General features: G+C 47.2%; 1 protein-coding gene and 1 long non-coding RNA gene across 3 annotated transcripts in view; one reads left to right on the forward strand and one right to left on the reverse strand.

Annotated features, from left to right (window-relative positions):
* LOC115943959 (uncharacterized) overlaps window positions 1-15236 on the reverse strand; it is a 1191882-nt gene that overhangs the window by 1052436 nt on the left and 124210 nt on the right. The window lies entirely within an intron of this gene.
* Window positions 1-15236, forward strand: part of ATP1A1 (ATPase Na+/K+ transporting subunit alpha 1) — a 343485-nt gene that overhangs the window by 29276 nt on the left and 298973 nt on the right. The gene's annotated exons all lie outside the window — the stretch shown is intronic.

The raw sequence follows: 15236 nt of genomic DNA on the forward strand, positions 1-15236 counted from the left end.
GAGGCACAGGGACTTGTCCACAACCTCACGTGGCTTCCGAAGGCAAGGCTCTGCTGGTGGGCTCTGGTTTCCTGCCCTCCTGGAGGCCGACCTGCTGTGTGCAGAGCTTCAGAGGCTTGTAGGGTGGAAAGCCTCCTGGCTGGGCTCAGGCTTGTTTGTTTCATGCACGGGGTCCCACTTCCACTCCCTGTGCCCCTTACCCTGTGTGCCTAGAGAGCAGTGGTCTCAGCAGTGGTTGGGGAAGCCTGCTTTCTCAGTTTAATAGGAAGGCAATCTGGGCAAGGCATTTACGTTCTCCGAGCCTCTCTGTCTACAAAACGGAGGAGACTGCTATACCTCCCTCACGGGGTGCTGTGAAGAATAAGGTGAAGCAAAATGTGGAAAGGATTTGGCACAGCACCAGCTCTTCATAAGGCTTCATTAACGGGTGACCTACTTCCTACCCCTGTCCCTACGCACACTCCACCGCAGCTGTGCTCCAAGCGTCCCCCGAAGATAAACCTAGGAGAGGCTGCTCGGTGTTCCCCAGTCACAGAAACAGCGACTTATGCCACGCAATGTCCTAAACCACAACCATTTACAAAAGAGAAAAGTGAGCCTCAGACAAGTGGGGTGACTTGCCTGAAGTCACACAGCTAGTAAGTGCCAGAAGTGGGTGAGTCTGCCTCGGACCCAGACAGTTGAGCTCAGAGTCCAGGCTCTTAAGACTTTGCAGCTGGTACTTGTAAGCAAGTGCTAGGCAAGCGTCGGCATTAGTGGAAGGCTGGTGCTGGGGCCGAGGACCAGAGAAGGGCAGCGGTTTTATGAAAAAGAACAGGGAAGGGTAGAGTTGGTGTTAAAACATAAGATCACGGAAGTTTCTTGGAAATTAAGCACATGCCACTGAACAGTTACTCAAAGGGATTTGCCCCCGGGCACTGCTGGGTGACCGAGCTGCAGCTTGCATAACTGGGAAGTGTGAGGGCAGGCGGTTCTCATCCCAGGCCAGCTCTGCGGTGGCAGATCTGCTTCCCAGGCAGTGGCAGGGCTGTGAACTGGAGGGTGTCAAGTCCCTTACCTCCTGCAGCCTCGGCGTTAATGCTGGCTCTTCAGTGGCCAGTGGTTCCAAAGCTGTCCTTCCTGGCCCTGCCTTCTATAGGGAGCAAGGATGCCCTCCCTTCCCGCAGGCAGGACTGCCTTGGTGTAATTTGTGCGTTGGAAAGCAGAACTATTTAAAGAAGTAGTTCAGTAACGTAAAGAATCTTCCTGTAGTATAGATCATTGCTCCATTTAAAACCGGTTGCAAGGTCTTAAAGTTTTCCTAAAATGACAGACATCGGAGGATGTTCATGCCAACTAAACATCGTCCCAGAAACATAGTTTCATCCTTTGCTACAATGAGAGTCTGCTGTGTGTGGGTTCCTCCTCTTCCCAAAGAACAGAGAGCAGAACCCTGAAAGCCAGCTAGCCCTTCGCCAGCACACTCAGCTCTTCACACGTGCGCTGGGAGAGAAGCCCAGGGTCTTTGCAGGTCATTTGCCCCAGTGCCCTGAGCTCTGGTGCCAAGGGGACAGTACCTTCTAAGGGAAAGGGAACAGACATTTGTGGATCCTGTACTATGTGCCTACAGCACTGTCTTTGCAGCTTAATGCTTATTTCATTTAGTCCTACGAAGTAGATAGAGGTAGAAATTATTCCCACTTTACAGAGGGGAAACTGAGACTCAGAGAGGTTAGTAACTTGTAAAAGGTGGTGGAGGAAGGGTTTGAGCACGGATCCGTAAGCCTTGGCTTTTCCACCACATCAAGCTGCCTCCCTCTAGGGACTCAAACATACCCTATGTTGCCACTGGTAGTTTTTCATCTCAACATACCCTCAAGCCAGGAGCTCCCCCCCCCACACAGACTCACCGATATTTGTGGGTCCACACACACGGGCATCCCTCTGGGTACAACTGTTCCAAAGTTAGAGGACAGTATGGCAGCAACTCGCTAGTTGTTCAACACAGACTGTGCCCCCTTTCCACCGAGTGCCCAGTAAGACCACTTCTCCTGGCCTCCCCTGTGAGATGCAGCCATGCAAAGAGATGTGAGCTGACTGCTACACGGATCACCTCCCGGCCTGGCCCATAAGCCCTTCCCCGAAAGTTCTCATTCTCTTTCTATATCCATCTGCTGAATGAAAAAAGACATAGCAAGGCCTTTAAAGCAGACAAGTAAGGCCCTCATCCTTGGCTGCACACTGAAATCACCCAGAAACCTTCCTATCTATCTCCACGCCTGGGCTGCCTCCCAGACCAATTAGATAGGGATGTCAGGACGTGGAACCCTGCTAAAGCTCTCCAGATGATTCCAACGTGGGTCTCAACACGTGTGCCCTGTCCAGCAGCATCACTTGGGGAGTTGTAAGAAAATGCCCATTCCCAGGCCCCCCAGCTGCTGAATCAGGGCCCTGGGGAATTGTCTCTCCAGCTCTCTAGCTGAGAGCCGCTGCTCTGAAGGAAGGTAAGCTGCAAGACAGAAGGAGCTTGGGTCCCGAGCTGCCTGGAAGAGGGCCACATAGGAGAGCTGTATCAGAAATACCCATGTTGGGAGAGTGAGGAATGAACTTCTGTTAAGCCATTGGCTCAGTAGGTGTTTATGTGGCTGAAGAGAGAATATGGAAGATCAGAAGGTGGGTGTAAGCAGTGGTGTGTGAGAGCTAGCTCCTACCAACTCGTCTGATTGTTCAATTTTCAGGTCCTCTGCAAGCCAGCCAACTTCACACAGATAGCCTGAAATTGGCCAAGGTTGGAATATGTACAACACAGAAGTTATCAAACACTGAAACCAGGCTTGTTTTCCCAGAGCTGGTTGTTAAACACTAACCAGGACCAAGTATCAGAGAGTGGGAAGGCAGCATGGTACAATGGTCCTGGACTGTGATGAACCATCAGAGATGATGCCTCCAACACATGAAACTCCCTAGGCCCTGCCAGCATTCAGGCTTCTCCTGACAATGCCCTGTCTTTGCCAAGTCCTTGTATTCAGCGATGCTGGAAACTGAGAGAGGACTGGAGGAAGCAAAAGGGGTGAATGGTCAGAACTATCTTACAGGTAAAGAGCAATTTACAGGCTTAAAGCAGGGTTTCTCATTCTTGGCACTGTTGACGTTTGGGGCTGGATAATTCTTTGTTTGGCGGGGGGGAGGGCTGTCCTGTCCATTGCAGCATGTTTAGCAGCACCCTTTGCCTCTACCCATTAGATGCCGTTAATTACCCCTTCTCTCTCCGGACGTTGCCAAATGACCATTGGTGCCAAACCCACCCCCCGGTGAGAACCACTGACTAAGAACTATTAGAAGGAAGACACACCGTCAGGGAGGGCTGGATCTCAGCCTCCAGTTTCAGCCCTGCACAATTTAGAAAAAGCGCTCTTGGATTCAATCACATGCTGCCTCCTGCAGCGGTCTGTAGCAAACTCTCCTCCTATGCTTCACGTCTCCCTGATCACACCATTTCCTTCTCAACCACGCCTTTGAGACAGGGCCTGGTTTCTTCGGCTCTTGGTTTGGGAGTACCTGCTGGGGCTCTCGAAGCGCTTCAGGTTAAGTTAGCTCCTCCTCTCAACATCAGGCGCTGCGATCCCTCCCTCGGGACAGTAGAGTACAGTGATGGAGAATACCAGTTCTCATGGCAGAAGGTCTGACTGGATCCTGGCTCTGCCCTGCTTTAGCTGCGTGACTCTGAGCACGTTTCTTAACCTCTCTGAGCCTCCATTTCCTTGTTGATCACAAAGGGAAAGTACGATTTCCGACCTCGCAGAGTTGTGAGAATAAAATGAGATCACGCCCAACAAGCCTTGGCTCTTGTTAAACTGATTTTACAGAGCGCAGCCTACGTGGTAGAGCCTGTGCCACATCCTGGGGGTGGACCATTGAGTAAAACACAAGTCCCAGGCCCTGTTACACACACCTGCTGGGGAAGATGGCGTAGTTCTGCTGCAGAGTCGATGCCAGAATAGGAGAGCCCCCCAGTGCGGCAGACACCCACAGGAGGAGCCTAACCAAGCTTTGGGGGTTAGGAGGAGGCTCCTGGAGAAAATAAAGGTGGGCATTGAGCAGATCTCATTGGCCTACAAATGCTGTGTCCTTCCCTGTCCCACATCATGTCCTTTCCCAGCCCATGCTCCAAGGGAGGCAGGCAGCCATCCTGAGTCTTCTCAGCCTTTCCGACGGAACACCAAAGATTTTCTCTATTTTCTTTTCCCTTTTATTTGCCATAACCACCTTCCATTGCATTCTTCTGCGCTACGGGTACCGTTTTAAGGTGCAGCTTTTTTTTTGAATGTGTTCTTGCAACACATGCACTGCCCTTAGAGTGTTGTCTTAAGCTTTTGTCATGAAAAATCTCTGAGGTAGACAAAAGTCTAGACAATACAGCAAAGCTCTATGTAGCCATCACCAGGCCTGAACAACTACCAACATTCATCAGTTTTGTTTCCTCTAATCTCCCTTCCCCAGGCTCACTTTTTTCTTTCAGGAGTATTTTAACACAAATTCCAGACATCATGTCATTTCACCCAGAAATACTCCAGTACATGTCTCCAACAACAAAAAATGACCTTTAAAAAATTCATAACCAAGTAGATTCTTTTTTAAAAAAAACCACTTCGTGTTTAAGATCCATCCATGTTGCCATGGGTACTTCTAATCTATCATCCCAAGTGATGCATAGGAGCTTGTTCGTGTACCCACCACATCTGACCTTTTCTTTCTCAGTGATGGACAGCAGAATTGTGGACAAGTCCCCTCCACCACAGATGAAGCATCAGGGAACATTGTCATTTCCCTGGGAGCAGAATCGCTGGTCATGTAGTATACACATTTACATCACTTGACAAGAAGACCAGACTGCCCTCCAGAATGGCTGCATCTGTCCACACTCCCAACAACTGGAATTGTGGGTTGCCAACAACTGGAATTACCCAGCTTTCTAACTGTTAATCTAATGGGTGTACAACCTCATTTAAATACATATTTCTTTGGTGATTAATAATGACTGGGTATCTTGTCACATTTGTTAGCTTTTAGGGTTAACTCTTCTATGAAAATTGCCTATCTTTTGCCTATTTTTCTCCTGGGATTGCTCTCTTTTTCCTGACTTGGAGGAATTTCTTGTGTATTCTAGCCATCAGTCACGTGTCAGTTTTAGATAGTGAAAGCATCTTCTCCCATTCTGCCTTCTAGTGCATGGTCAGAACCCTCTTTCTAATCAGATATGCCCCCTTCCCTCCCAGTTTCAGATCCAGGGGGCATCCTGCTCAGGCTTATCTATTCATAGGAGTCATACCCTCCTTGCCGGTGATGGGTCTAAGCCCAGAGTCGTGACTGATTCTCCACTGACAGAGAGAAGGCAGCCAAAGGGCTTCCAGGAAGGATGTCCTCACTCTTCAGAGACACAAGGACAGCCAGACATGGAGCTTCCGCAACCATCTTGCTACCAGCCTGAGGCTAAAACCCACCATGAAGGCTTGGCATCCTTGGTCACATGGTGGAGCCTGTATCAATGAACCTGGGGCCTGCTCCATCTCTAAACTTCCTTTTAAGTGATATAAACGACCTTCTTGTCTCAACTAGATTGAGCAAGAGTTTCTGATGTTGTAGTAAGAAGGATATGGACAGAGATAGCTTCTAAACCAGAGGCTTTCCTTTTTTTTTTTTTTTCTACCATCCACCAGTAAGAATTAATTTCATATATATAACTGAAATAACACAGACCTTTATTATGTCTGATGTGCTTGGATAGCCTACTCTATTGTTTTTTTTTTTTTTAATGCAGGGTGTGAGCCACTACGTTGATGACACAAGCTACTAATGGTCATGACCCAGAGTCTGAAAAATGCTGCTCTAGGTCTCAGTCCTCAGAACTGAAGCCTGAAAGAAAAATAAGCTCTAGTCAAGCAAGGCAGGGGTAAGAGAGGGTGGTGAGGACAGTTCTCTACAAGGGAAGGGGCCAATCAGATACCTCCCTCCCCCAAAGATGACCACAGAATGAGCCTCTGATAAGCTCTTGCTGACTGGCTGTCCCTTCCCACAGCTCTCCTCTCCCAACCATGCCTTTCTGGAGCCATATTCTGTGAACAGATGAGGCTAGAGCTCTTATCTCACCTCTGCCTGGCCCTCAAGATGCTCGGGCCCCAAAGCCTGCTAATTAGAGATGGCTGGGAGGATTACCAGGGCCCTGGTCTGGCAGCTGTGCCCAGCTATAAATTCAATAGCCAGTGGCCCACAGAGTAAGGGCTCACCTTGATAAACCCCCAAGACAAAGCAGGGAGACAGACAGGGCTTGTTCTCAACAGAGCGCTCACTCTCTGAATACAGTTTTTGTTTGAGCCCCGAGGCTGGGAACATTCCATGGCCTGGCGAACTCCCTGTCTTCTCAAGGTCAGTCCTTCCTCAGCATTCCTCTTTGGAAACATCTCCCACGGCTGGCCCTGCTCCTGCCCCCTGGCTTTGGGGGCAGTTATATAACTCTTAGGAAGACCTAGAAATGCAAGCATATGGTGTCCTCGATTCCCGGCACTAACAGGCAGCTTCACATTTTCGCTGGTGCTGAGAGACTGGCTTCACACACAGGCAAGCACACACGTACACATCCCTGACTCATAACCACAGTTCGGCTGCAAAATTTTTATTAATTAAATCCAACATCTGAAGCCACATAAAGGTGAAAGCATAGGACGTTTTGTCCCAAGAACTTGTGGGGAAGGGCAAGTGCATTCCTTAGAACAGGTGGATGGAAAGGCCTCTGAGGCAGGACCCAAGGAGGCCCTATCATCATGCAACCGCCACTGCAGAGCCAAGGTCCTTGCACCCCTGGATTTCGCTCTGAGGGTCTGGCTGGGCAGCAAGTGGCTTGCAGCTGAATTCCCTAAGTCAAGTCTGCTAAGCCCAGTGCTGAACTCACAAATTCAGCCCACATTTATTATGTGCTTGCAATGAATAAAAGGTTAGTGAAGGAAGTCTGGTTGGGAGTGGGGAGGGGAGGAGAACCTAGAAAACGTGCTCTGAAAAATGCTTCATTACAGGCCCTGAAAATTAAGATTCAGAAAGCATTTTATTTAAAGCAGAAAATACGGGTGGATATCTAGAGCAGTGGAGCTGTTAAGAGCACACGGTTTAGAGTCAAGATCAGCCCAGATTCACATTCTGGCTCTGCTACTTTCTAGCTGTGACCTTCAACAGGCCTCTCAAACTTTTGAGTCTTGGCTTTCCAAAATGTAAAGTGGACAGAACGCTGTGAAGTTGGCTGCCCGGATTAAGTGAGATTACAGAGCATTTAGTACAATGGGTGTAAAGAGAAAAGGCTAAACGCAGCTGGTACAATTCACTTTCAGTGCAAGTTGAAACACACCTTCATTTGAACGACGGAATAAAGCCATGTCAACTGGCTTTTCTGTAGCGCTGTAGAGGGTCTGGTTAACCGGAGAGCGGGGGGCGCACGGACCTAGGCAGGCCCCTGACCTGGCCATTTTGCAAGAAGCTACCTCGGAGCGCCTCACTCACCTGGAGGTTGCAGGGCCTTCACCTGCTGGCTGTTAGGGTTACTGCTTAGGAGTGTGTGCTGCACTCGCTTTGCTCGGTCAGGACGAGCCGTACTTGTGCTCGTGGCCTCAGAGCCCGGGTGTGGGATCATGCAAATGCCTTCTCCCTGCCCACCTGCCCTCAGAAGCAGCAGGCGCTAAGGGGGTGTGTTTCCGAAGGCGCAGCTGCTCGAGCGTCGTAGTTGAGAAGGCATGGCTACCGCTTCCCAAGTCCTAGTTAAGTGCAGGTTCTTTGGGGTTACTTTCTCACTTAATTCCCACCATACAGCTAAGAACGCCTCCTCGGGCTGGCTGCCCACGCCGGGACTGCGCACCGTGATAAGCACTCTATCACTGCATACGGACACCTCATTCAGGCCTCCCGCGCCCCCTGGGGCAGGAGCCCGTCTTACAGGTGAGGCTCAGAGGACGCTCGCGAGCGTCTCGCGTTGATGCCACCGCGCAGCTCGCGCCGCGCACGAGAACGCGCGGCTTCGGCTCCGCGCTACGGCGGCCGCCGAGGGTCCTGCCGCAGAGCCAGGCGCTTCGCGGCGGGTCCTCGGGCTGCTGCGGCGGCGGGAAGCCTAGCCAGGCCTTCAGATCAATGCAAGCCTCCGGATTCAGGGAAAGCCAGGGATCTTCCGGGTGGAGGGAGCAGTCTCTGCTCCGGGCACTCGGGTCCGCCACCAGACCGTGGTCTCCGGTCCTAAAGCTAAAGAGTCTCGGCCCGGGCCCAGTAGTCTTGCTGGGATCGCGCAGGTGCCGAGAGTTCAGGCCACCTGCATGCACGGTGCTTAATAAAACCCCAGCGCCTTACCGAAGTATTACAGAGCCGCCACACGTTTTGAAAATCCTGAGGATGATAAAATGATTTTAAGAACTCCTCTAGTTTCACCACCAAGCAAATCACTGTTGCTATTTGCATATATTTGGTTTCATTCCTTTTGTATGTATACGGCTTTATTTTTACATAGCTGTGATAAAATGCACATACAAATGTGAATGCAGGGTCATTTTCACTTTTATAACACAAATATTTCCTTCATGTTATTACAGACTCCCTATCATTTCTAATGACAGGCTATTTTTTCATTGGGTATATATGCTAGTATTTACCAGAGCATTTTCAAATGTTCAACATTCAAGTGGTTCCTGTGAGATTGAATGAAAGGAAACTTCATTAAAGTGGAGTGGGGAGGGGCCCCCTGGGTTGCTCAGTCCGTTAAGCGTGTGCCTTTGGCTCAGGTCATGATCCCAGGGTGCTGGGATTGGGCTACTCACTGTCCTGCTCAGCCGGGACCCTGCTTCTCTCTCTGCCTGCCACTCCCCCTTCTAGCTTCCCCTTCTGCCTTCCCCACTCCACTTTATTATTATTTTTTAAGATTTTTATTTATTTGTCAGTGAGAGAGAGAGAGAGCACAAGAGGGGAGAGCTGGGACCATTCAGGTCAATTACAGGAAGACTTGTCAATTATAAACTCCCACAGAAGAATCCTCTGCAGTAAAGAGTCATCAATTACAGGTTCCAACAGGGAAAGGTGTAGGTTGCATCTCCCACAAGAGTTGGACTACCCTGAAACTCAGCCAATGAGACACTGTCATCACCCTGGACTTGGGCTTTCCTCCAGTGGGCTTTCCTACAAAACAACCCCTCCCAACCTCCTCCTTCTTCTCCATAAAATAATTGTTCCTTTGCTTTGTTGGGCTTGCCTATGGTTTGTCACAGCATGCATGTCCTGAATTGCAATTCTCTCTTATTCCTGAACAAGTCCATTTTTGCTGGTAAAATAACTGACTTTTAAAGTTAACATTCCCAAAGTTACCTCATTATAAATTATTCCAGATAAACATTCTTGTGTACAAAGTCCTCTCAGTATTTAGACCAGTTTCTTTAGGTTAAATGCACAGGAGTAGAATTACTAGGTCAAAGGGTATGAACGTTTGTAAGGGCTCTCAGTATTATTGCCAAATGGCTTTACATGGGAGCCTTTGGCACTTGGAATGCTACCACTTACATTCCAGGATTTTCTTTCAGGAAAACTTCTAAAATGTACTTCCATTGAGATGTCGTTACCCTTTCTAAGAGCATCTACACTTAACCCAGCACCAGAGCTTGAAACCAAAAAGCCTAATGGTGGGCCTTCAGGCATCCAAAGGCAAGTTTGGCAAATTCTTTGGGGTTAGGAGAGTTTTTCTGGTGACCTTGAGTGGGTGACCTCCTATCCTGCCTATGCCTAAGGTTAATCTTGACTCCCAGCCACTGCAGAGAGTTCTAATGGAGGCCAAGCGTCACAAGGCCTACAGGAGAGACAGTTCACTCTAGGAGAAGTGAAATAATTCAAAAATCCACACACTATCAATAACCATATCCCTCCTCTTACAGATGACAAGGTAACAAAGAGTAATAACCTGCGATCCTGGGATAATGCTCCCAAACAGCCACCATGTGCACCAGCTGCCAAGGCACATAAATATCGCTGAGTTGACTCTGCTGTCAGTGTGTGGGTTTCTGGAGTGAGAAATCAAGCCAAAGCCCAGGCCAGCTTCTTGTTTACTCTGTATAAATCTACTCACTGTCCAGAATCTTCAGACCAATTATCGCCACCACTTGTTCTATCTGTCATTTCCAGCGGAGCTGGAGGTGACTAGCAGACAAGCTGGCCCTCGGTGGGCAGGGAGCCTAAGGTTCTTGCAGGGATAAGGGTGCAGAAAGGCAATTGAGAAACATCCCTTCTGAATCGACTCTGTGCCTGGCTGGGCAAATCCCTACATCTCTTCCTACATACACTCTCCCTATTCCGGGACCCTCCCCTACACCCAAGCCTTGGAGAGTCTCTTCCAGTTCACTGATAACCATCCCACACTAGAGTCCTCAGTCCAATTGTAGGGGGCATTGTGATGCACCACCCCAATTCCCCTCCAGAAGTAATGGACTTCTTCCCAGCTGCTGCGGATAGCCCTAGGCTATCAGTCCCTCTGGGTAGTGAGAGGCCTCACCAAGGTCACACCCCCTTTTCCGGGGCATCCAATGACTGGTCAGCATGAGTATAAAAGCTGGTCACCCCAGTTTCAAAGCTCCCTAGAAGATTAGCTGAGGCCTTTGTTGAGACTGCTTTGCAAACCAACTTCTCTCTCTGCCCAAAACATCTTTCTCACTTCCCTTCCCTTCCAAAGGTGTTGATCCCAAAAGCACTCCAGAATAAATGACCTGCATAGAAATCTCTGTCATCTGGGGGAATCCAACCTGTGACCTCAATCCCATATGAAATACTCGCTTGCTACTCTCTAGGTGCCTTGTGTAATAAACATTATCAAGCAATAATAGGGGATAAGCCATAACTCAAAATAGGCGGATTTATGGCTCTGTGGTTACTTTTGTATCACCTCTCTTTTCTGATCCTCACAAGACCTGTCCCACTATCACACCTATGTCCAGGTGTCATAGATAGAATAATGGCCCCCAAGGAGGTCTATATCCTAATACCTGGAAACTGTGACTATATAATTACAGGGCAAAGAGGAATTGAGGTTTTTATTCAGATGATCGAAAAATAGGAAGATTATAGTGGATTATCCTAATGGAGTCAATGTCATCACAAGGATCCTTAAAAGTGGAAGGAAGAGACAGAGGAAGAGAATCAGAGTGGTGTGACTATGGAAGAGGACCAGAGAAATGTAATGTGAAAGGTACTCATTTCTCCCACTGTTGACTTTGGAAATGAAGAAAGGGGCTACAAGCCAAGGAATACAGGTGGCCCCCAGAAACTGGAAAAGGTAAAGAAACAGATTCTCCCCTACAGTGTCCAGAAAGAGATGTAGTCCTACCAACACCTTAATTTTAACCCAGAAAGACCCATGTCAGATTTCTAGCTTACAAAACTATAAAATAATACATTTATATAGTCTTAAGCCATTGAGTTTACAGTAATATAGTCAACAGCAGCCGTTAAGGAAACTCATATACTAGGCAACTCCCTTCCTTAATGATCGCAAAGGGTCACTTACAAGGGAGGGAGATCTCGATAGGAATAATGAAGAGGAAGCCACTGGTCGAACTTCTCACACAAATTACCCTTGGTTCTAGGTATAGACTGAGTGTGTCCCCCTAAAATTCTTATGTTAAAAGTCTAACTCCCAGTGTGACGGTGTTAGGAGTTGGGGTCTTTGGGAGATAATTTGGCCATCGGGGTGGAGACCTCATGAATAAGATTAGTGTCCTTTAAAAAGGGACTCTAGAGAGCTCTGTCACCCTCTTTGTGCCATGTGAGGATAGAAGTTGGTCTGTGACCTGGAACGGGATCCTCACCGGAACCCAACCATGCCAGCACCTCGATCTAGGTGGATTCATTCTCCAGAAATGTAGAAATAAATTTCTGTTCTTTATAAGCCACCCAGTCTAAGGTACTTGGTTACAGCAGCCTGAATGGACTGAGACAGCTCTCTTGCCTTGATGCTGTTATCTAAGGACAAATATTCTAGTATTTCTCCATAACCTACATTTTGGAGTGGGGACATAATAAATCTGAGGATTTTAGCTGTAGAAGAGGGTGTAGGGTTTGTCTCTGGCAATGACTTTCAGGCTTTCTTTTAGCGGAGAAGCTTTTTCTTTTTTTAATAGGAAATCACAGGCATCTAATAGCCAAGGCAAGTTAAAGTAGAGCTGTTCAGATTGAAGCCCAAGGGCTGTGTATCCCTCATCTGAGGGGCTCCAGCACTGAGGATAAGGTTTGAAAATCATGGGCCTAGATCACTAGGCTCCTGGGCTGGAAAGCAGCAGAGCAAAAACCAGAACTCAGGTCTCCAGCCTCGGCCAGAGGTCTAAGCAGAGAGAGAGAGATGGACTGTGGACTCTTCTCAGAACACTCCATGGGGACAGGCTTTCTCTGCCTTCTCTGATCAATGAGATTTTTACAGCATTATAGAACATCTGTAGATTTCCTGCAACAGGCAGATCTACTCCTTTATTTACATGCTTTTATGTTTATGTCTTATTTTGTTGTTCTCTACTGGGTCTTCCCACCCAAAGTCACTCCGTGGATGGAATAGGCAGCTTACTACATGGTGAGATATGTGCGGCAAAAAAAATCACCCCCTGACTCTAACCTCTTGCCCCACCAACCTGCCAGGATGCCTGACACTCCCTCACTGGAGTCACTAAGGCATCACCTTTGATTTGAAGGCTCCCTTCAAAATTCAAATGTCACATTTCATTGATTCCAGGGGTCACACAGTCTCATGTTTAAACACGCTTTATTTTTCTTATTTTTATTTTAAGTAGGCTCCATGCCCAACATGGGGCTTGAAATTACAATGCTGAGATCAAGAGTCGCATACTCCCCCGACCAAGCCAGCCAGGCACCCCATTAAACATCTTTAAAATCAGAATGTAACTTTAAATCTCTGTGTTTTTGTAATTATGATAGTTTGTTTTTTTTTTTTTTAATGCTATGCCAACTAATGGAACATCTTGCGATCCATGACATCTTCGATCTGAGGAAACATGATAGGTGATTTGGGAAGATGAGAAATAAATAAGCCCATTAGCACCCTTGAAGGCTGGAGCAGAGGTTAGAGTCCACAAAGAATGGATAACCTCACAGAGAAACTCAGGTAAGAGAGAGAAAAGCAAGGGGTGCCTGGGTGGGCTCTGTCAGTTAAGCATCCAACTCCTGATTTCAGCTCAGGTCATGATCTCAGGGTCATGAGATCCAGCCCTGCGTTGGGCTCTGTACTCAGTGCAGAGTCTGCTGAGATTCTCTCTCTCTCCCTCTGCCCCTCCCCCTGCTCTCTCTCTCTCTCTCTCAAATAAATAAATAAAATCTTAAAAAAAGAGAGAGTGAAAAAAAAAAAAGCAGGGAAGACTGTAAATAGGATTATGTGTGCACATGTGTGTGCAAAATAGAGTCTCTACTCCAAAGTAGAAGATGAGGGATCTGAGAAACCAAGAACAATGGACATGGGAGGGGTTCTCTAGGGCTACATAAAGTTTATATCCTGTCATAAGAAATTAGGTACATTAAGATCCTCATTTGTTCTTGGAAGCAAATGAGATTCCTAGAGCTTATGTTACCATAACATTCCCAATTTCTGTCTCTGTAATTAATCAAGTAAGTATAAAATATATAGTTTCAGGCATAAATGTTACTTCTTCATCACACAAATGGATGTACTTATCATTTCTGTGTACTGACTAAAGACTAGATGACAGCTAATGTCAACCATCCAGAGTAACAATTAGTCAACTGGATTTCTGTTTGTTCTTCCAGTTCATTAGGTTAAATGAACTGTTAATTCATTTAACGAGACTCCTCTGTCTTAATCAAAAGTAAAAGCCCCAACACAGTTGTCAATGCCAGGATGACATTTAAGATTTAAAAAACAAAAATATCCTTTGAAATACCAACATACTTTCATTAACCAATAATTATGATTAAGACAGGAGTTTGTTATTTAAACAATTTTGTTCTGGAACAGAAGGAGAAACCAAAACTGCAGTTCAGGGAGTTATTTCGTCTTTCCTGCTGCAAAAAATTAGCTATCACTTGGTGTCCAGCCAAAGCCATGAAGTCCCACTTTGCTTGTCTTTCATTATAAATTTGGAGATGGGCTCCTCTGGAAAATAAACTGGCACCAACTCATAATAAAATTCTGTGCAAAAGGGCAATAGACCTTTAAAAATCACACAGAAGAAAACAACAGTTTTCTACTAAAAGATTCATCGTGGTACCCTCTGCAATTCACCAATATGGAAGCAAATGGTTGGGATATTTTTGTGTTTGGCAGAAAAGCATGAAGGTCTAAAGAAGAAATATCACTGATGGCTTAACTGAACAGAACATAATGAACTGAAAATCTCCTAGCTTCAGCAACTCCCTCTCCAGTCCTTCCAGCACTCTCGGTGGTGTGCAAACCTGTTCCCAGCGTGCTCTGCAGAAGCTGTTGTCATTTAGCAATGTACGAACGATCTGAGGGAAGGTACAGAGAGATACACAGTCCCAGAGTGACCAGTGAATGTATCCCTAAGTGAACAAATGGGCGGAGGAAGCTGAAAATTCTGTAAACAGTTTCCATCTGTGAAATCAATTTCCCGAGTTTCAGACTGGTTAATGGCGAATTCCTGTATGCTGAGTTTCTGCAGAATGTAGCACCCAGTTAGAAAAATGCCATACCATAATTCAGCAGACGTAGCCTGAGGCATGCTACGTGTAAGGCATGGCATTAGGCATCAGGGAGCATAAAAATTGGCATCAAATAAAATCCCAGTCCTCAAGGAGATCACCATCCAGAAATGTCCACAATGGGCAGATTTGGTGGTACTATCACCAGCCACAAAGGATAACAAAGTGGGGTGGGGGTCACGGAGGAGGGGGTGATGCATTCTGATGCTGGATGCTGAGGGGAAAGCAGATGGTATGGGAACACATCGAAGGTGGAGGGAAGTGCATTTGGTCTAGATCCTGAAGATACCAAAGATGAAGTGGGATTTTAACAGGGAACGATGGAGAAGAGGCACCAGGGCAGAGGAAACAGTGTGAACTGATGGATGAAGATCAGAAAATATGGGGGTGTTTGGAAGAAGGGTGAGTTGCTTGAAATTATAGCGCTGGCAAAAGGGAGACTGGGGCTGAATTGCAATGCGCAGCCCAGTGTTATCTTGTAGGACTGAGGACACTGGGTAGCAGTGGAACAAAGGGGT

The sequence above is a fragment of the Leptonychotes weddellii genome, chromosome 4 (assembly GCF_054177405.1).
Source record: "Leptonychotes weddellii isolate Sample4059 chromosome 4, ASM5417740v2, whole genome shotgun sequence".
NCBI lineage: Eukaryota > Metazoa > Chordata > Mammalia > Carnivora > Phocidae > Leptonychotes > Leptonychotes weddellii.